Below are 23,085 nucleotides of genomic sequence, written 5' to 3'. Positions count from 1 at the left end.
TGATTTCATCCTTTATAATTTTTTTCCCCTATCTAGGTGGGTGGTCTCCCCTTAACAGAATATATTGCACGAGCAACGCCCGCCTGTAACCCGGCGGACACCGGGTTGAACTGATCCGGTCTGGCGCGACCAGGATGAGTCCCGTGCCCTTCCACGCTGTTGGTACACGTCTCAATCAAAACACCACAGGAGGCGCCACCGAGACGGTCTGTATACGCAAACGCACAGCTCCCGGTGGCCCACCTAACGGGCGTGAAACCCCCCTGTCGACGCTTGACCTGCCCCGCCATTTCCCCCCGGAAATGCACGCGAGCCCTCGAGCTGGCAATAACCTGGCGCTTGGTAGAGATAAAACCCCCTCCTGGCCGACCGCATAAACGCTGTTATGCTATTGGACAGACCAGGGCGTGCCGACCCCTAAAAAGGCTGTTTCAAATAAACACTTGAGAACATGCCCAGAGCCAGGTGCTGATATTGGTCCCGTAAGACCAAGCGCTGACATCGAACAGCATGTAGGCTCGTAAGACCCGAGAATGGTGGCGGGCGAATTCTAATAAGAAAGAGCCCCCAAAACAACGTCTCTCCCCCCTATCTGGGTAAAAACCGGGAGAAGACCGGTCCTCGCAAGGACACTGACACAGGGTTTACATACAGAGCCTAGGAAAAAAAACATCTGTCACAAATTCCGCTCACACGAGAGGGGAAGATGCCAGGTTTATCCCAGAGAGACCCTCAATTGACAACACGAGTTGGGACCTGCCACGTAGACCTCAACTCACAGACATATCTCTCGGGCCAATAAGAAAACGCGAAAGCCTGTGACGTTTACAATGGCCGGGAACCCCAGCCCCACCCTCTAAGGATCACACGCTTGTTACAAAACTTGCCACTCTTCGACTTTTTATTATAGGGGGTTAGATGAAAAGAGAGAGAGCTTTTCCTTTGTTCTCTCCTTTTTGGGTGAAAACCAGGAGTTTTAACGGGGAAGAGGGGCAGAGGGAGGGGGAACACATCCAAGGTGTAGCCCCTCGCCCGTCACCTCTAATGCCTGCTCGACGCTGCCGCTGGCTAGTGACGGGAGCATTCATTTTATACCACCTGCTTGTCACACGTACAGTCAGAACTTCACCAATTGATATAACCAACCAACCTCACGTAAGCGAAGAGACATACAAGAGTGTCTCCAGCTGTGTGTTGTTTTCCCAAGCAACCCAAACGCGACCCAAACGCGCCGAGACCCGGAGAGGGGGGCTGGACCTGGGAACAGAGGCCCGACGAGGGGGGGTGGGGACAGGTGCAGAAGCCCGGAGAGGGGAGCTGGACCCCGGAGCAGGATCCCGGACGAGGGACCCTCCTGCCGCCGGACTAGGGACCGGATCAGGACAGCCGGAACGGAGGTGCGGTGGCGACGACCCCCGGAGCAGGATCCAACGCAGACCACGGCAAAGACCACGGCGAAGACCACAGCGAAGACCACGGCGAGGACCAGGGCGCCGATCACGGCGTAGGGCTGGACCAGACGGGGAGCCAGGACCAGTCGAGGGACCAGGATCTGACAAGAAGCCAGGACCAGTCGAGGAGCCGAGATCCGGTGTAGCAGCCGGACTAGGTGTAGAGGCTGGGCAGGACGCGAGGCGGCGAGGCGTAGCGTAGGATCCGGCGATGAGGAACCTGGAACAGTGACAGCCAGAGCTACGCTGACCGGAACCAGGCTGGCAGCGATGGCTGGATCGGCTGTGGAGGCCTTGTTAGCGGTACAAGCCCCGCTCGCCCTCTGAGCCTTGCTAGGCCTCGGAGGTTTGCGAACTGCGGGAACTAGGCTAACCGTGGGGCCTGAACCAGCTGTAGGGACTAGGCTACCGGGCGGGACTGTACTAGCTGTACTAGCCCAGGGACCTGGGCTTGAACTGTGACCTCTGCCAGTGGGTCTTGGACTTCCTGACGGGTAGACCCCAGGTGGTGAGAGCAGGCAACTGCACCTCCTCATCCATCACCCTCAACATAGGGGCCCCCCAGGGCTGTGTTCTGAGTCCCCTCCTCTACTCCCTGTACACACATGACTGTGTGGCTCAGCGGAACAACAACACAATCATAAAATTTGCTGACGACACAGTAGTGTTGGGCCTGATCTCTGCAAACGACGAGAGGGCCTACCTGGAAGAGGTCAAGGTCCTGGCGGGATGGTGCCAAGAGAACTGCCTCTCCCTGAACGTCAGCAAAACAAAGGAGATGATTGTGGACTTCAGGAGGTCGGGGGTCAGGGACTACAGCCCCCTCAGCATCGACGGGGCACCGGTTGAGAGAGTGAACAGTTTTAAGTACCTCGGAGCCCACATATCCGAGGACTTGACATGGACCACACACATTGACAGTGTTGTGAAGAAGGCACGACAACGCCTCTACTTCCTCAGGCGCCTAAGGAAGTTCCAAGTCAGTCAGAAGATCCTTAAGAACTTCTACTCATGTACAATAGAGAGCATCCTGACTGGCAATATCACCTCCTGGTTTGGGAATAGCACCGCACAAGACCGTAGCAGACTACAGAGAGTGGCACGTTCAGCCAAACGCACAATTGGAGGGGGGCTTCCCACCCTCCAGAACATTTACAACAAGCGGTGCAGGGGTAAGGCTAAGAGAATTATCAAGGACTCCAGCCACCCAAACAACTGCCTCTTTGAACTGCTGCGGTCAGGCAAGCGATACCGGAGTCTCATGGCAAGCACAGAAAGACTCAGAAGAAGCTTCTATCCCCAGGCCATCAGGTTGCTCAACGAACAATAACACTATGCAACAACCATCAAACACACACATCCACCCGCACACACTCACTTTAAACAAACAACACACTGCAGCATCCACTCTCCACACTTTAGAACACCTAAACACACTTTATATTGATTGGTAAAGGATTTGCACTACAACCCATACCTCAGTACACCTTACTGTAAATTGTACCTAAATTGTACCTCATCCCATTTCTGCTTTGCACTATATAGTATAATATATTAGTATATTGCATAGTATATTGTATATTGTATCGTAACTCAGTTACTTCTATTCTGCATCGAACATTGTACATATGTATATACTGAACACTTGAACTTGAACTTGAAACTAGCTGTAGACATCTGGTCAGCCTCACGAACTAGGCTGACCGTGAACCTGGAGCCTAGGCTAGCAGTGGGAGCTGTGCTAGCTGGGGAAGCCTGGCTAGCTGCGGAGACTAAGCTAGCAGATGGGGTTGTGCTAGCTGTGGACGTCTGGTTAGCTGTAGGAGCGAAGCTAACGGGCGGAGCTGTGCTAGCTGGGGATGTCTGGTTAGCTATAGGAGTGAAGCTAAGGGGCGGGGCTGTGCTAGCTGTGGACGTCTGGTTAGCTATAGGAGCGAAGCTAATGGGTGGAGCTGTGCTAGCTGGGGACGTCTGGTTAGCTATAGGAGCGAAGCTAACGGGCGGAGCTGTGCTAGCTGGGGACGTCTGGTTAGCTATAGGAGCGAAGCTAACGGGCGGGGCTGTGCTAGCTGTGGACGTCTGGGTAGCTATAGGCGCGACGCTAACGGGCGGAGCTGTGCTAGCTGGGGACATCTGGTTAGCTATAGGAGTGAAGCTAACAGGCGGAGCTGTGCTAGCTGGGGACGTCTGGTTAGCTATAGGAGCGAAGCTAATGGGCCGGGCTGTGCTAGCTGTGGACGTCAGGTTTGCCTCAGGAACTAGGCTGACCGTGAACCTGGAGCCTAGGCTAGCAGTGGGGACTGTGCTAGCTGGGGAAGCCTGGCTAGCTGCGGAGGCTAAGCTAGCAGATGGGGTTGTGCTAGCTGTGGACGTCTGGTTAGCTGTAGGAGCGAAGCTAACGGGCGGAGCTGTGCTAGCTGGGGACGTCTGGTTAGCTATAGGAGTGAAGCTAACGGACGGGGCTGTGGACGTCTGGTTAGCTATAGGAGTGAAGCTAACGGGCGGAACTGTGCTAGCTAGGGATGTCTGGTTAGCTATAGGAGCGAAGTTAACAGCCGGGGCTGTGCTAGCTGTGGACGTCTGGTTAACCGTAGGAGCGAAGCTAACGGGCGGGGCTGTGCTAGCGGTGGACATCTGGTCAAGTTTCAAGTTTCAAGTTTCTTTAATAGTTGTCATACAGAAGTACAGAATACTTTCATACAAAATGCTTCTTACTGTTACGCTCCAGAGACTGTGCTAGACAAGATAGTATCAAATAACATAGTATAGCATGTAATTTAGAAGAAGAAAATGAGGTCACAGTGTTCGGTATAGACATATGTACAATGTTCTGAGTTACCATATAATATACAATACTATGCAGTGTACTAATGTACAGTACTATATAGTGCAAAGCAGAAATGGGATGAGGTACAATTTAGGTACAATTTACAGTAAGGTGTACGAGTTGTAGTGCAATCCTTCATCAATAAATATAAAGTGTGGGGAGTGGGTGCTACAGTGTGTTTGTTTAAAGTGGGTGTGTGCTATAAAGTGTGTGGAGTGGGTGCTACAGTGTGTTTGTTTAAAGTGAGTGTGTGCGTGTGGATGTGTGTGCTATGTGCGTTTGGTGGTTGTTGTTGTGTAGTGTTCATTGTTCGTTTAGCAGCCTGATGGCCTGGGGATAGAAGCTTCTTCTGAGTCTTTCTGTGCTCGCCTTGAGACTCCGGTATCGCTTGCCTGACCGCAGCAGTTCAAAGAGGCAGTTGTTCGGGTGACTGGAGTCTTTAATGATTCTCTTAGCCTTGCCCTTGCAACGCTTGTTGTAAATGTTCTGGAGGGTGGGGAGCCCCCCTCCAATTGTGCGTTCGGCTGAATGTGTCACTCTTTGTAGTCTGCTTCGGTCTTGTGCAGTGCTATTCCCAAACCAGGAGGTGATGTTGCCGGTCAAGATGCTCTCTATTGTACATGAGTAGAAGTTCTTAAGGATCTTCTGACTGACTTGGAACTTCCTTAGGTGCCTGAGGAAGTAGAGGCGTTGTCGTGCCTTCTTCACAACACTGTCAATGTGTGTGGTCCATGTCAAGTCCTCAGATATGTAGGCTCCGAGGTACTTAAAGCTGTTGACTCTCTCAACCGGTGCCCCGTCGATGCTAGGCTCTAGGCTGACCGTGAACCTTAAGCTAGCTGGCTGGCTAGCTACGGGGGGAAATCTACGAGAGACCCGGCGAGCCGCAGATGCCAAAAAACACCTCTCCATGAGGACTGTGACCTGGCCGGTCAAGACATCCATCTGCGGCTCCTGTTCTGGACACTCATCCACGACGGACTGGATTCGTTTCAACAAAAAAATCCATTTTGCAGGGGTGTAGCTTGCATAATCCCCATGCATCAGGCCATTGATGATGGTCATTGTCTCTGCCACTCGGTCCGCTGGGTTCTTTAATGGTGGCGTCATTCTGTTAGGATTAGGAGAGGAGAACCCAATATGCAGACCGGGAAGAGAGGAGGCAGAGACGACAGGGTAACGTGTAATATATATAGGCTTTACTGGGACGATGAAACGATACAAAATGGAACATACAATGGCTCAGCTGAGCTGGCTCTAATACAAAACAACACTGAAGGACACGGGAAAACAAAGAGGAACGAAAACGGAATACATGAACTAAACGGAATACAAGAACTACTTACAACACTCAATAACATGAAGCAAGGCACAGGAGAGGAACAACGGGCAAGGGAACACGGAGGTAGGTGAGGGTAACAAGGAGGGTACAGGAGACAATGACGCCACGAGGAAGTGATGACAAACCCACACTTAAATACCAACACTAATTACAACGATCAACACCTGGCAGGGCCAGGCCAAAACACAGAATCCATAAACACAACTAGACACAAAAAGCAATGAATCCATAAACACAACTAGACACAAAAGCAATGACACACACAACAACCAGACAGGGAGACGACATCACACAGGGGTGGCCCAAGATAATAAATAACTAGAGATTAAGTCTATGATCTTGAACCAAACCAAGATGGCCGCCTGCACCAGGCTACTCTGGCCACTAGAGGGAGGTAGGGGACCAGGTAGGAGACCACTGTCAGGAGGGAGGAAATGTCCAATGTCATTCTCATAACCGGCCCAGCAAGGGCCAGCCCTGGGGACGTTACAGGGAGTGCTGGTGGAGCCGCCAGACCACCTGCCACAGCCGCTCACCACCGAATGGTGGGAGCGAGCAGCAGCGGAGAGCTTGTGCCGCAAGTCATCCCCAGAGGGGATGCCGGAGCCGGGTGGCCCCCCTTTGAAGAGGGGCGCTCAACAGTCTCCAGGCGGTGAAAGAAACGGGAAGGCGGAAGTACGGTCACACCCCTTGCCTCAATGCATGTAGGCGGACAGGTGCGTGGCCGGACAAGTGTAAAGTGCATGTAGCGGAATCTTTCAAAGTAATGTGGTAATATCCCATAGTGAGCAGAACGGGAGCAAGAACGAAATGTAACAGCATAGTATTTAGCCATGTGCATTGTGCATTACACAAGAGTCCAGGGCCCTCATTTATCAACGTTGCGTACGCACAGATATGTGCGTAACCCGTGCGTACAATAATTTCTAAGCAAAGTGTGTGACTTATCAATTTGAACGTGTGCTTGACTTTGTGCGTATATTTACGCACAGCTCAGGGCATGCGTACCTGGCACCCGGCGGTAGAATATTATTATTGCAACGCGGAAATAAGCTTCTGTGCATTACTTCCAACACTGGCGCGTGTTCTGTATAAACTGTAATTCATTATAGTTCATTGTAAAATACAGTGCTAACAGGTATGCTAACCAAACACTCAAACCAAACAAAACAAATACAACAAACAAATTCAAACAGGTGGCCCTTCTAACCTGATATGACTACTTATGCTTCTACATCTAAACTGCAGTCACAACCGGCCCACCACATGTCTACCCTAAGAAACACTAAATCAGGCCCTACCACACTACCTGTGTTTTCTGGCCCCCTAATCTACCTACCCTTAAGCTAATGCCCTGTAGACCTAACCATCTTCAACCACACCTGCTACCAGCCAAAAATCATATTTGACCATCCACCCGTCCAGTACATGGTATGGTACCAGACAAGTAGATGGTGCTAATCCCTTCCCTGACTGCCCCAGGAGTACGTGGTGCACAGGAAGCTAACCAACAACCAGAAAATAATGTCCCTATCTACATGTGGTGCCCACTAAACTATATATTTTAACAGCATAAGTAGTCACATCAAATTACAAACAAATAAGGCATACTCACCTGTTTGATGAAACGGCTCAAGCCCCCACGTTACATAATATGTAACGAACACCACCCAAACCATAACACCATGACACCCCGTGTAACACAAAAAAAAACCACCAAACAAATTTCTAGGGGTAAAATATCCCGGACGAGCGCCCAACTGTTACGACCCTGGCTCAAAGGCACGCAACCTATGTGCAAACCAACACCAAAACCCTGTGCTCTAACTCAAAATGCTACTGTGTCAAGGAACTATTAGTGTAAACCAAAGGACAAGGACTGGAAGAACATGACAGCTCTTCCTCTAAGCACAGACACTGCATGTGTGTTACCAGGGCTGGTTTTAAAGCTCCCAGCAGGTAACCAATCAGCACTAATTAGCTAATTGGAAGCCCTCAACCTGCATGCACAGTGACACAGGAGTGATCAGGCTCCTGGTACATAACAGTAAGAACAAATGGTATTTATCAACACGGAGGAGCGTAGGACCCGTGTGCGCACGGTTGATAAATCCAGATTTTTCTGTGCGTACACACATTCTAAATTCTGTGCGTAGGAGCGGAAATAGAACACTTTCTACGCATTGTTGATAAATGAGGGCCCATGACAAAAGCAACAGTATGAGTTCTATGAGTTCTGGATATGAGTTACATCTGGCATTGGCTAGATGGACCATACTTGTAAGCAGGGCTTGACATTAGCACCCGCCACCCGCCAGATGCGGGTAGAATTCCCCTGTGGCGTGTAACTCCGTCATTCTACCCGCCACAGTGGCTAGTGGCTTAAAGGTCTGTCTGCCTTTGATTGGCTATAACACGTGCGTTATGCAAAGACCAGCCCTGATCTGCTTCTGATTGGCTCTGATCATCACCCTGATGCTGAATGACGGAATAAACAAAAAAGCCATGTGGTACTGTGAAACCTGAAACCTCTCTTCAAAGTTATTTTCATACTGAGTCGCGTCGCCAATAAACATAATAGTTTCAAGACATTGCGTCGGTCTGAGAGAAGAATCAAGCATCGGAAATACATTTGGACTGCAGTATTCTGTTGTGGATGGTTAAAACCTTTGTTTACATACTGGTGTGGATTAAAACGTTCGTTTATGGACCCGTTTTCTGCCTGGCTGAAATCAAGCTGGCGGGCTCGTTGAACACAGCTACAACCTCCACTCCACCACAAGTCTCTGTAAGTAAGCTAGCTAATGGCTAATGCATCCTTACAATACTGGCAAGTATTTTCATATCTTAACCAGCGTTGCAACTTGCAAGACGCTTATTGGACTTGAAAACAGCAGTGACCACCACTCGTTAAATCATATAAAACAGTAAAGATCAGATAATTTTACTTACCACTTAATCACAGTATGTACTTCGTCTATAGCCATTCCAATCAACCGCTGCTGGAATATTGGGGTTTGAAGCAGATTTGGTTGTCCACTTCTGCACTTTTTCCGGCACAGGCTGCCGATATCCCTTTACTATTAAGGGCACGTACTTGGTCCTCAATAATAGACATTAGTGGACAAACCACTAAAACAATAGGCTCTTCGTGCCATTTGGAATAGCCGTAAGTCTTTGCTAATATGCTACATGCCGTTGGCCATGTTTGGAAAACCAAACTTTTCCCGAATCCTGTCGGCAAACAAGCGAGAACGTCCCGATCATGTAGCAAATTGTTCAGGCAAAGCCGTTGCAGTGGCTTAAACGAGGAAATAGTGTGCACTTCACACGTTTCTATAATTGTTTTGTTGAAAATGTCAGCTGATAACTCCATTGTCTTGTTTTCGAGATTTACGAGCGTCTGCTTGTTTTGTTTAGCTGGGGACTATAAACAGAACTGGGGGTGCCCGGAAACGGAAAGCCTGTAGCCGATATTTCTGTACTTCCGATTCACACTTTAGGAGGCATAGCTTTTCCAGCCTACCTAGAACCTAAGTCTCTCTCTCTCTCTCTCTCTCTCTCTCTCTCTCTCTCTCTCTCTCTCTCTCTCTCTCTCTCTCTCTCTCTCTCTCTCTCTCTCTCTCTCTCTCTCTCTCTCATTCATCACGGTGGTGAAAAAAGTTAGTCTGGAGCCCATTTTCACATGACCATTTTAATAATCACATTATTACCATTGTTGGGTTATGATCGGCGTGTGTGGGGATTTTTGGCTGGTGAAAATGCTGAGTGGCTAGTGACTTTGGAAAACCCAAAAAGTTTATGTCGAGCACTCAAGCCCTGCTTTTGGTCTTTTCAAAGACTATGTTGACAAGAACAAATTAATATAGGTAAGTGTTAAGTAGCAGCCATCACAGATCTACAGTGTTTGGTCAGTCACATGGGTCTCCCAGTCCCTCCGCTCTGCAGTAAACTGAAAATAAATGTTCTGGTTTCCCGTTCCCACTTTATCCAATAAGGAGAGAGAACGCTCGATTTTTTGTTTTTATTTATCTCAAGAAATCTTGCCAAGCCAAATTTGTTTACTGCACTGGCAGATTATTGTACTTGTTTCAAGCACATATGTGCTTAAAACTAGTTTTATTTTCTATTTTTGTCAGACCATCTCTCCTGATTGGATAAAGTGGGAATGAGATACCAGAAGATTGGAGGGAGGGACTGGGAGTTACTGTGTATGTTACTGACCAAACTATATTAGTGATGGCTGTCAGAATGCAGATATATTATTATAACATGTAGACCACTTATAAAAAATTAAATAAATGTACACTCCTTGAGTGATTATTCATATTTTCTTATTGATTATCATGACTTACTTAGACCATTCAAGTGTGTGTGTGTGTGTGTGTGTGCGTGTGTGTGTGTGTGTGTGTGTGTGTGTGTGCGTGTGTGTGTGTGTGTGTGTGTGTGTGTGTGTGCGTGCGCGTGTATTGGTACATCTTGTACAAGCGTATACATACACATGACTGTGCTTGCTAAATCAGAAGTACTGTGTCAGACTTGATGTTAGTGAAAACGGAACATTCGTAGGGGAGTTTCAAATGGCATCAGATGTCCATACTCCCCCATGTTGTGGGCCGACACATTGCACCAGAACAGAGCAGTGATTTCCTTTTAGACATAATACACATGCAGAATTTCATATGAATATATAGAACGACCTTGACCCTGCAAGTCCAACACCCACAAATATGTATCAGAATAAACTCCCATGTCTTGGATTAACTCACTATCAGTGTTTTGATGTATACTATATTATATATATATATAACATATATTACACACAACAATCACATAAACTACACAAGGCCTGTCACCAGTTACAGGCTACGCTGCAGCGAAGCTCGTAATAGTATATACAGTACAGGCTTCAGAACTGTAATCCCATTGGTCCAAGTGTCCTGCTGAGATGCTTATCTATTCAGGCGCACAATAGAGGGTTTATGTTACAGAGGTCCTGACCTCCAAAACCACAACAAAGTCTATTGATGGGCTTACAATGAACCTCCCTAGAGGCCGTGGCAGGTCAGCCAGTGTATATAGAGAAACTGTTGATGGAACTCGTTGATGGCCATGTATGGGTCTGAGCATCTCGATCTAATATTGATATTGAGGACGTGGCCTGGTGAAAAGCCTTGCTACTCTGTAATTACCAGCATCAAGAGTTGTGGTTATAATAACTACCTTATGACTTCATTGACAAAATTGGCCAACCAGCAATAGCCTTGATATATTATTATCAGCACACAGCGTTTTTTGTTTCACATCTTTCAAGAAGAATAAGAAAGTCAGAATATGATGTAAAATATTTTAAACAATATATATATAAAAAGGCATATTTGTTTCATCCCACACATCACCGCCTCACAAGACAGAAGTGAAGCGTTACTGCGCTTGGGGTCGGTCTCTCTATGTGGCCCGTTGTTCTTCCTCCCTGCACAATGAAATTATACCATAGTGAGCATCATCTCGTGGAGGCAGATTCAAGGCCCATTTATTTGAGATTGCTTTTAGTGTAATTCAATAAAGGTTTTTTTACTCATTTATTTCCATGGTGAAATTTGTGCTGAGGAAAACCAGGGCTGCATTTCCTTCATTAGCAGTAATAATAACCACAATAACAGTAATGGCATTAAAATGCAATCATTTGAAATATCCTGCTGTCAATGTCGTACAGAAAACATTCATTGGCACTGGACATTATTTTATGATACTTAGACGGAGAGAGAGAGAGAGAGAGAGAGAGAGAGAGAGAGAGAGAGAGAGAGAGAGAGAGAGAGAGAGAGAGAATTGTATAGTGGACTTTATTATCATAGTGTACACGGTACATGAGTAACCTGCATATCAGCCCAAAACATAATGAAAACAAAAATATAAAACACTAAAAGATACTAATAAAATACGAGATGCCAAAGATGTACAGTGGTTTTTCACATTTATATACAAAAAATTTGAGTCATTGTGATGTTCTAATTGAACAACATTATTAACGAGGACATGAAGAAGAGGGGCTGAAAAAGAAATGCATGAAACGGGAAACGAGGGCGAAGCGAGAAGCGGAGAGAGGATTTGAGAAGGAGAGGAGAGATGGAAGCGGAGAGAGGATTTGAGAAGGAGAGGAGAGATGGAAGCAGAGAGAGGATTTGAGAAGAAGGAGAGATGGAAGAGGGCAAAGCGTGGAGCCGCCGCTCCGCCGTCAGATCCATTTTCCACCACTGGAGGCCAACTGGCTATCAAGATGGCCGCCGTCAAGGCTTAGACGAAAACTTGGGCTCCGCTGATCTCCAGAGCAAGAACAGCCTCCCCACGAATGCCCTGCAAAAATAAATATTTGAATATTCTCCGGCACTCCTAGACCAGCTTAAATTGGATCATTTCATTGCGCCGCCTACCTCTGCCAAAATGCCAAAAGAGTGTGGGTCTTGGCGAGCCTCTCGCGCCCAGGCATGCCACCCTCCCCCTGGCCCTGCCCACCCCCTTGCACTATCTGCTGACACAGAGTCTGCCCCGAGGCCGGTCTCCTTTCTTCTCGGCCACACTCCTGCTGTGAGAGCTGGCACACGGTGCCCACGTAAAAACTCCCCAGACAGACAGGCTGAACCGGTCACCGGGCCAGAGCGGCAGAACGTCATTCTAGTGTCAGATGACTCCATCATCCCTCCATCAGGGGCATCACGGACACGTCAGGTGTGGTCTTCAAAACTCCCGGTGGTGGGTTGTGTCCATGGTGCGTCTCTGGCCTCGGATGATAGTTTCACAGCATCCTGTGACTCCAAGCGATGTGAGCGACGACTCACGGCAGATTTTCCAGTCGTTCCGCCTTTCAAAACCAAAGGATACCCCCACTCAACCTCGATACCGCATTTACTATGTCGAGCATTTTCTTTTTCAAAGTATTAAACAGCAACTACAAGAGTCCTCGGTAACACTTTATAATAACACTCAGTTATAAGACCTTTATACGGTGTTTGTAGATAATGAACTAATCATGAACAAACCATTTATATACATTCGTACATTTTTATTAAATCATTTATAACTATATTTGTATACATTTACAAATTAGTTCTACATTATTTATAACTCATTATCAACATTGTTTGTACTTGATTTGTTCATCATTAAATAATGTTATTTAATGTGTATAGTAACACATTTGTAGATGCTGGAAAAATGGATATGAACAAAACACGACTATACCTCCATTTATTTGTTCATGTTCAAATGATTTGTAAAACATTCTTAAAATATCTATAACTCATTTGCAGATGTTATTGTGTGCCCTAATCTAAAGTCAAGACATTAACAAATCTAATAAAGAAAATTATTTGTTGACTTTTTCATCACATTACAAATGTTGTTGACAGCATTCGGATCCACCCTTCTTTGTGACATCAAACAGTGACAGAATTAGGACAGATAAATGCAATTTTATTAACATAAAATACATGTGCACACATAACATATAGTGTAACCTGGGGGACACTAGGACCCAGGAGGTCCCTGGCCAGGTATTGCCAGAGTAGAGGGAGTCTCACGCGAGTGAGACTTCACGTTTGTTCCCGTCTGTTTGAATGGAAGCTACATACACGTTATACATTACCAGAGCCAAGGAATGCATGCACGAGAATAGTCTTCACTTTAGATTAAGGCACACAATAGCAACTGCAAATGATTTATAGATGTTTTATGAATGTCTTAACAAATAATTTGTTAAACATGAAAAGACAAGTCTGGTAATTGCTTTGTGTGTATTCATAAAAGTCCACAAATAAACAAACAATTATACATTTGTTAATGCTGAATAGTCTTCACTTTAGATTAGGGCACACAATAACATCTGCAAATGATTTATAGATCTTTTAAGATCGTTTTACAAATCATTTGTTGAACATGAACAAATAAATGGAGGTACAGTAGGCCTATAGTAGTTTTTTTCAAACAATGTTGATAATGAGTTATAGATAATGTAGAACTAATTTGTAAATGTTATACAAATATAGTTATAAATGATTTAATAATAATTTACGAATGTATATAAATGGTTTGTTCATGATTAGTTCATTATCTACAAATACCTTATAAAGGTCTTATAACTGAGTGTTATTAAAAAGCGTTACAGAGTCCTCTACTGATATTGTGAGAAACATGCAAGCATGTCTTCTCTATACTACTGTGAGAACACAGCTCGTCTACTCCAGGACTAGGTCTCTGACGGGGACCTTATAAGAAGCTGTAACTAGCTCATTACCTACTCACAGTATTTACCACACTGCTGCAAGCGCAAGTTAGTGAAGCCTAAAACATTCCGCTTAGCTTGGAGATCGGTGCATTCATTATGAATTTAAGTTAGCTAAATGAGTTCATCTCTTTCTACAGAAATAAGTGAGTGAATATGTTTGTGTAAGTGCAAATTAAAAAAATATCTACTGGAAATAGGCTAATTTGATTCATTTTACAATAACATTTTGTGTTTTACAGTAATACGGTTTCTGTAGTTCGTCCACAACTTCTGAGAGATTTTCTTGCTTCGCCAGTACATCCATAATTAATATTTAGTGTAGTTGCTTTGGAAGTAAGTATTTACATGGCCTTTAATTACTCAGGTCAATTCCAACTTGCATTTATTGCTTTTTCCAGATATTCACTCGGTTTCTTTTTTTCCCCACAACTAATCAAACTGGTTTCATCAGTTGTCTATAATTGCCTCATTATAGTTCTCCTAATTATAGTGTTCAAGGAATATGCCAAACATATCAGGGAAAGAAGTCCTCCATTCTGGCTGTTTATTAATTTCAGTTTGTCAAAATGATCGCATTGCTTTGAAACTCCTTAAAGAAAAAGGCATGGCGTAATACTGCAATGCCCCCCAACATCACCACTCTCGTCTTTTCAAAGGCATGTCTATGCTAGACAATTTTAACGTCACTACAGTAGCTCAAATTATGCTTTTCGAAAATGTTATCCTTGCTGCAAACTGAAACAGAGCTTGTGAAATCCAGATGGCTTTCAAGGTAAATATAATTTCGATTTTTAATGGATATGATTATGGTCCATCTTAAATAAAAATGAGGTGAGAACATATCAAATATAAAGGAGAACACTATAACGAGGACATATTAGTGTTTGGAACTATTTCCTGTAAAAGTACTGATGTTTTAGTCATAGACATTATGCCTGATATTTCATATATTCCATGTATACATATCCCCCCCCCCCCCCTTTTAACAGCTAATATTTCTGCAATTTACGGCAGCATCTTGCATTGTTAAGAACTGTAAAAAATACAGTATCTGTTATGAAAAACAATTTTACAGTGTGCAAGAGGAATATTACCTAATTTCACTCGTAAAATGGGGGGGGGGGGGGGGGGGTAGTAATGAATATTACACCGTCTGGCCTCTCTCTCTCTCTCTCTCTCTCTCTCTCTCTCTCTCTCTCTCTCTCTCTCTCTCTCTCTCTCTCTCTCTCTCTCTCTCTCTCTCTCTCTCAGCAGTGCAGCTGCAGTGTCCTCGGGGCTACTGGCTAACCAGATCAGGTGCTAACTTCACTAATTGAATAATTTCACTGGGCTTCACAATGGGGCCTTTGAAAAGCGCCTGCTCTTTGTGTCTGTCCTCGAGTGACTGAAAGTGGTACAGCCTTTTAAATGGAAGCGTAACAGAGGGCTGTGGTGGTGAAGGTAAATACAGTGATGTGGTGGTGAAGGTAAATACAGTGATGTGGTGAAGGTAAATACAGTGATGTGGTGAAGGTAAATACAGTGATGTGGTGGTGAAGGTAAATACAGTGATGTGGTGGTGAAGGTAAATACAGTGATGTGGTGAAGGTAAATACAGTGATGTGGTGAAGGTAAATACAGTGATGTGATGGTGAAGGTAAATACAGTGATGTGGTGAAGGTAAATACAGTGATGTGGTGGTGAAGGTAAATACAGTGATGTGATGGTGAAGGTAAATACAGTGATGTGATGGTGAAGGTAAATACAGTGATGTGATGGTGAAGGTAAATACAGTGATGTGATGGTGAAGGTAAATACAGTGATGTGATGGTGAAGGTAAATACAGTGATGTGATGGTGAAGGTAAATACAGTGATGTGATGGTGAAGGTAAATACAGCGAGGTGATGTGGTGGTGAAGGTAAATACAGTGAGGTGATGTGATGGTGAAGATAGCCTACAGTGATGTGATGGTGAAGGTAAATACAGTGATGTGATGGTTAAGGTAAATACAGTGAGGTGGTGGTGAAGGTAAATACAGCGAGGTGATGTGGTGGTGAAGATAAATAGCCTACAGTGATGTGATGGTGAAGGTAAATACAGTGAGGTGGTGGTGAAGGTAAATACAGTGATGTGGTGGTGAAGGTAAATACAGTGATGTGGTGGTGAAGGTAAATACAGTGATGTGGTGGTGAAGGTAAATACAGTGATGTGGTGGTGAAGGTAAATACAGTGATGTGGTGGTGAAGGTAAATACAATGATGTGGTGGTGAAGGTAAATACAGTGAGGTGATGTGATGGTGAAGATAGCCTACAGTGATGTGATGGTTAAGGTAAATACAGTGAGGTGGTGGTGAAGGTAAATACAGCGAGGTGATGTGGTGGTGAAGATAAATAGCCTACAGTGATGTGATGGTGAAGGTAAATACAGTGAGGTGGTGGTGAAGGTAAATACAGTGATGTGATGGTGAAGGTAAATACAGTGATGTGGTGGTGAAGGTAAATACAGTGATGTGGTGGTGAAGGTAAATACAGTGATGTGATGGTGAAGGTAAATACAGTGATGTGGTGGTGAAGGTAAATACAGTGATGTGGTGGTGAAGGTAAATACAGTGATGTGGTGGTGAAGGTAAATACAGTGATGTGGTGGTGAAGGTAAATACAGTGATGTGGTGGTGAAGGTAAATACAGTGATGTGGTGGTGAAGGTAAATACAGTGATGTGGTGGTGAAGGTAAATACAGTGATGTGGTGGTGAAGGTAAATACAGTGATGTGGTGAAGGTAAATACAGTGATGTGGTGGTGAAGGTAAATACAGTGATGTGGTGAAGGTAAATACAGTGATGTGGTGGTGAAGGTAAATACAGTGATGTGGTGGTGAAGGTAAATACAGTGATGTGGTGGTGAAGGTAAATACAGTGATGTGGTGGTGAAGGTAAATACAGTGATGTGGTGGTGAAGGTAAATACAGTGATGTGGTGGTGAAGGTAAATACAGCAAGGTGATGGTGAAGGTAAATACAGTGATGTGGTGGTGAAGGTAAATACAGCGAGGGGATGTGGTGGTGAAGATAAATAGCCTACAGTGATGTGATGGTGAAGGTAAATACAGCGAGGTGATGGTGAAGGTAAATACAGTGATGTGGTGGTGAAGGTAAATACAGCGAGGGGATGTGGTGGTGAAGATAAATAGCCTACAGTGATGTGATGGTGAAGGTAAATACAGTGATGTGGTGGTGAAGGTAAATACAGTGATGTGATGGTGAAGGTAAATACAGTGATGTGGTGGTGAAGGTAAATACAGTGATGTGATGGTGAAGGTAAATACAGTGATGTGATGGTGAAGGTAAATACAGTGATGTGATGGTGAAGGTAAATACAGTGATGTGATGGTGAAGGTAAATACAGTGAGGTGGTGGTGAAGGTAAATACAGTGATGTGGTGGTGAAGGTAAATACAGTGATGTGGTGGTGAAGGTAAATACAGTGTTGTGATGGTGAAGGTAAATACAGTGAGATGATGGTGAAGGTAAATACAGTGATGTGGTGGTGAAAGTAAATACAGTGATGTGGTGGTGAAGGTAAATACAGTGAGGTGGTGGTGAAGGTAAATACAGTGATGTGGTGGTGAAGGTAAATACAGTGAGGTGATGGTGAAGGTAAATACAGTGATGTGGTGGTGAAGGTAAATACAGTGATGTGATGGTGAAGGTAAATACAGTGATGTGATGGTGAAGGTAAATACAGTGATGTGGTGGTGAAGGTAAATACAGTGATGTGGTGGTGAAGGTAAATACAGTGATGTGATGGTGAAGGTAAATACAGTGAGATGATGTGGTGGTGAAGGTAAATACAGAGAGCTGACGCGGTGGCTTTATGGTTTTGTTGGTTGAACGATCAACCTAAATAACTATTCTTGTGGTATATGTTTCGGTTCAGATGTGGGTCATTCCATGTCACATTTAGTTGATTTAATTTATGAAAAAGACCATCTGACCATTTGTAATAAACAAGAAGATGGTTGCACGAGATTTAGCAATAAGCTAATTTCCATCTGTAGTCCTAGACAGTAAACAAATACGTACAATACAGTCAAACAGTCATATACAGTAAAATGACAAAGAATACAAAATACAAGAATACAGTAATAAAAACCCACCCTTTCCACCTTAACACATTCCCGGCCATTGGGGGCCGTCTAATCTCACTCTATAAGGCCAGCATTTCAAAACAGACTTGCATTGTGCGTGAGGCTGTTTGTAGAGCTAAATCTATACTTTATAGTATTGCTATCTGTCCATTCTCATTGTCAATTGAGACCATAAACCATCCCTTCAAAATGGCTTAAAGAAATAATTTTTTCATCAATACATTCGCATTTTATAGCCTCGTGAATATAAGCGTTATATGGGATTTGGGCTAGTATATTTCCTGGAAGGCGAGATACAGGGCGCTAAGCTAATAACATTAAATCAAACAGAGTTTCGGCACTACAGAAGCTAGCTAAAACGCAAAATGCATATTGTCGGTATTCATGGTCCACCATGAATGCATGAAAGGGGGGGTGCGGGGGACGTCGTTTCTGATTATTGATTACCAATAACGGCATTAGCCTCAGTAGCCACATTCGCTGATCGCCTGGTTGGCTATGATAACAACGCCTGATCAGCATGTAATTTACGTGAAAAAGATCTTACCGTGGGCCGGTTGGATCCCCAAAAGGATTTCCCAGTTATCGTTCGCCATCTGGTAGATCGATATGTCCATTGGCTGATGATATATTCCTTTACTGCATAGTGAATTCGGCGTCACAAAAGGTATTCCAAGCTACAGGCTACACTTATAGATTCCAGCTAACAGTAAACTCCATTCAAAGTAAAAAAAAAAAATAAAGCACCGTTCTGCCACAGGGAACACTGCATTATCGAGACAGCGCCCCTACGAGGATCTGGCCGGTAATGCACTTTTCAGAATTCCAAGAGTGGGGTAAATCTGCAGTGCCGCTCGGTGACATTGAGTAGGTTATTAAAATGGAATAAAAGCCAAAACAACCTTGCCACGGACATGTCCGTGGATGGCCCTCTACCGTTGGATTCGAAACACGGACATGTCCATGGCCGGGCGCCAATGTGTTAAACAAACACAATACATCCACAATACAGTGTCATATCCAATACATTACGGCAAACAATAAATACAAACTACAATTAAAGAACTCCTTACATGAAAAGGATAGTGCAGAAATGCTTGCCCCATCCTAACATTATACCCACAGATCTTCTTCCTACCTAAACAGTGTGTACTGTTTAGTGTGTAGCCTACTGTTGTCTTACTGACTTTACCACATTACTGGAGGTGGCATTACTGTGTTTAGTATAGTGTTTTGTATAGAAACTGCATCATGGCAACATGGTGACATTGGAGTATTGACCTCTGACTCCTGGAAGAGATACAAGGAATAGGAACCAGTGGATGTAACTCCTCCACCCCCCCGCCCCATGCTATTCTTGTCAGTTCAAATACAGGATTCTCTACCTCCTCACAAACTTGTATAAGAGCTTTGAGCTCTTCAGAAACTTTCTGTTATACTTTGGAGTCGACTTTGTGCTACTTCAGCACCAAGGCACGTGGCCACAGATCTCCATATAGAATCCATCTCAAAGAGATTGACCGGTCTTTGGCACCCCGCTGGCCTCGGCTCCACCCAGGAAATCTGTGTTCCCAATCCCGAGGGGCTTAGGTTTGGCCCTTCCCGGAGTTCCAGCGCCGCTGCGGTCGCTCCAACCAGACCGGAGGATATCAGACGTTTCTTCTCTTCTCCACTTTCTAAACGCGTGACCAAATTTCACTATACTTTACATTGACCTCTCTGATCCCCCCCTCTTTGTGCTCGTTCCAAGATTACAGGAGCGATGACGGTGGGGGGAGAGTGCCAGGCTGACGAGCCGCCTCTCCCGGGCTGCCGGAGCCCGGAGCCTCTGACGCTGCCACATTGCCACTTCGGCCCGCGCCAGTCTATATGACTTATGGAGTTTGGGCCCCTCCACTGCCAATCCCACTTAGAGTGCAGTTTTCTGATAAACAAAAGCACATTCAAGCTTTAGCTTCTCATTTCACACTATGTGCTTTGGCTGCAGGCGCGCTTTCCAGGAGCCTCTGGCCTACAGTCCAAAGAATGGCTCCAGTTGGCTTTCCTTAAAAAAAAGGAGGCACATGTGCAGGATTAGGCTCCATCTTTCATCCTCCACGCTCTCTGCTCGCCCTCTCCTACCAGCCATCACTGCTCCCGGTGCGCTAGTGAACCAGCCCCGTGGACACATGGACACGCACGCACGCACGCACGCACGCACGCACGCACGCACGCACGCACGCACGCACGCACGCACGCACGCACGCACGCACACACACACACACACACACACACACACACACACACACACACACACACACACACACACACACACACACACACATGCACGCACGCACGCACGCACACACACACACACACACACGCACACGCGCACACACATGCACCGACACACGCATACATTATCCGCTCAGACCTGATTCTTTTTCTATCCTCAACGTGCTGTCGAACACAAACTCACCTGCCTCATGTCTCACTCCGTTACACCCCCCCCCACCCTTTAACCGTACACTGGGATTGCACAGGCAAGCAGGTGCATGCACACACACACACACACACACACACACACACACACACACACACACACACACACACACACACACACACACACACACACACACACACACACACACACACACACACACACACACACACACACACACACACACACACAGTGTCTTTCACTCTCTCTCCCTTTCGCTCTCTCTCTCTCAAGTTGGATTTAAACTTTTAGTTTGGTGTGGGGGTGGCCATATCCCCGGCTATTGTGGGTGGGAGAACTATACTGACTTTGACAAAAGCTGCAGTGTTGTGATTCAACATGTTGCTACGGTAAGAGTTCCCGGGCTAAGCTGAGAGGGCGATACGATAATTTATCCATAAACTGTCCCCATTGTGTCTCTCCGCATTTCATGAGCTCCCGTGTTTTCTGAAACCTGGCAACTATAGGATGTACTGCACCGGTACATATGGTGCTTCAATCGAGCTGGCGCTATCGACTGCAAATTTATTCCATCTCGGAACGTGTACGTTTTGGAATATACTTAACCTACTAAGTGTGCAATGGCGCGCCAGATGGATAAACGGATGAGAGTGAGATGAACATGACTCCTAATGCTTCCTCCATTAGAGATGTCATGACTCAGATCTGAAGGAGAGTGGCACCCGTCAAGCCCCTTTGTCACCGGCTAAGCGAAGATATCAGAGCGGTTATTAGTGATGCGCGTGAAATGCTAGCCGAGGCGAGCGGTGACCCCCTGGGCCTTGCCTGTCTCGGGGAACAGATGTGCCACCCACTCGCAACAGTTGTACCCTACCCACAATGCCCCTTGTGGGAGACGGTGGGCTAGTTGCGGACTGAAGATGATACCTCACTTAACTAGCTCCCATGCTTGGCTGTAGGGAGGCTGTGAGGCGGGGGGGGGGGGGGGGGGGGGGGGGGGGGGGGTTGAAGGAGAGGGGAATGCATATTTACAGGTTCAATATTTACCCAAAATCCTTCTCGGGAGCCAACACCTGCTGTATCTTTGTGGAAAGTCGAGGGGGAAAAAACAAAAACTGCTGGAATTAAATTGGCTGATTTCCTTTGATGATTTAGTTAACTTCTCCCTCAATATGAACTTGGAAACTTGATCAAGTTATCATGTCATTAAAGTTCCTGGCTGCTTTCTCCCCAATGTCTCCGAAAACATATTAAAGCAATACGACTAATAATGAAAATTTTAAAAGCTTGTTTTATTGACTAATTTCCTTTATTATTGCTTAATCCTTAATGAAGACTTTCATTTGCACCATGCCTATAAAGAAAACCTCTGTTGCTGTGCTGAAAAGTTAATTAATTTCCTTTCTAATGCAATAGTTACATTTAATTGCTTTTTAATGTAGTCGGTAGACTATAATATTGCGTAAAACAAACTTTGTGTTGCGTTCATCTCCGTTAAATTATTTCAGAATTCGTAATGGCTCACTGTGTTATGCGTCACGTTGATATTTTCAATGATCTTTACATCGCAATGTCTCACTATTGTCCAATGAACAGACCCATCAAAATATATAACACTCGATAATTGTTTAGAAATTATGATTTATTGTTTTCTAATAAGAGGGAGGGTTTGAACCCACAGCTCTCACGTCTAAGAGGCCCTGGTGTTGGCACCAGGGTGAGGATGAACGGTGACACCTAAATCAACAACTCACAGGAGGACTTTGCCCCCCAAATTAATTTGTCAATACTTTCAGTCAATATGGGCTGATCTGTGTGTGTAGATCCTCAACATTCTGTCTACCCCGCCACACTCTGCTCAGGGGACAGTGTCTGGCTATCCGTCTGGCTGTTGACTGCTAGTACTTTGCTGAATTGTCTTGGTTATCTATGCATCTGTTCTGGACAAGCATGTGACCACGGGTCAAGTTTTTATTTTTTATTCAGGATTTTACTCGTTTGTTATCAAACAGGGCGGAGTACACACGTTCTTAGTTTAAGTTTAAGTTTATCTATTTATTTTTTACCCAGGGACAGTGCACATTATTCAACATCTTCAGTTTCAACATCGATGTAAATGTGCCAGAATTAGCTAATGAGCTAGTTTCCATCTGTAGTCCCTGCCTACCATGCATGTCTTTATAGTCAAAGGACATTGTTGACTTATCGATTAGTTGATCTAATCAATACATCTGTAATATTGTGTTTCCTTTATTAAATCATGCAGACTTTTAAATCATGTGCTTCCTAGAGGTGTGCTTGTTTTTCTTTTTCATGAAAAAACAAACATAATAATGACTATTCAACCATTCTAATAATAGACCAACCAAGACCAAACGGACTGATTCATCAATCCATCTGCTAAGAGTGGAGAAACTAGGAACTAAATCTAGAAACAAATGCCACAATTATTTGAACCCTGGCCATGATGAATCAAAACATAAAAGTGAGGTTCAAAGACATTTTGTCATTTGAACAAAATCCACCTTAACGATTTGAAGGACACCGGAGCCTGTCAGAATGTGAGTTTCCCATTTACAAACAATAGATCATTAGCAACAAACCACAGAATCTCTATCC

The sequence above is a fragment of the Notolepis coatsorum genome (assembly GCF_963971535.1).
Source record: "Notolepis coatsorum genome assembly, chromosome: 19".
NCBI classification, from domain to species: Eukaryota; Metazoa; Chordata; class Actinopteri; order Aulopiformes; family Paralepididae; genus Notolepis; species Notolepis coatsorum.
Note: the sequence above shows the minus strand (reverse complement) of the source record.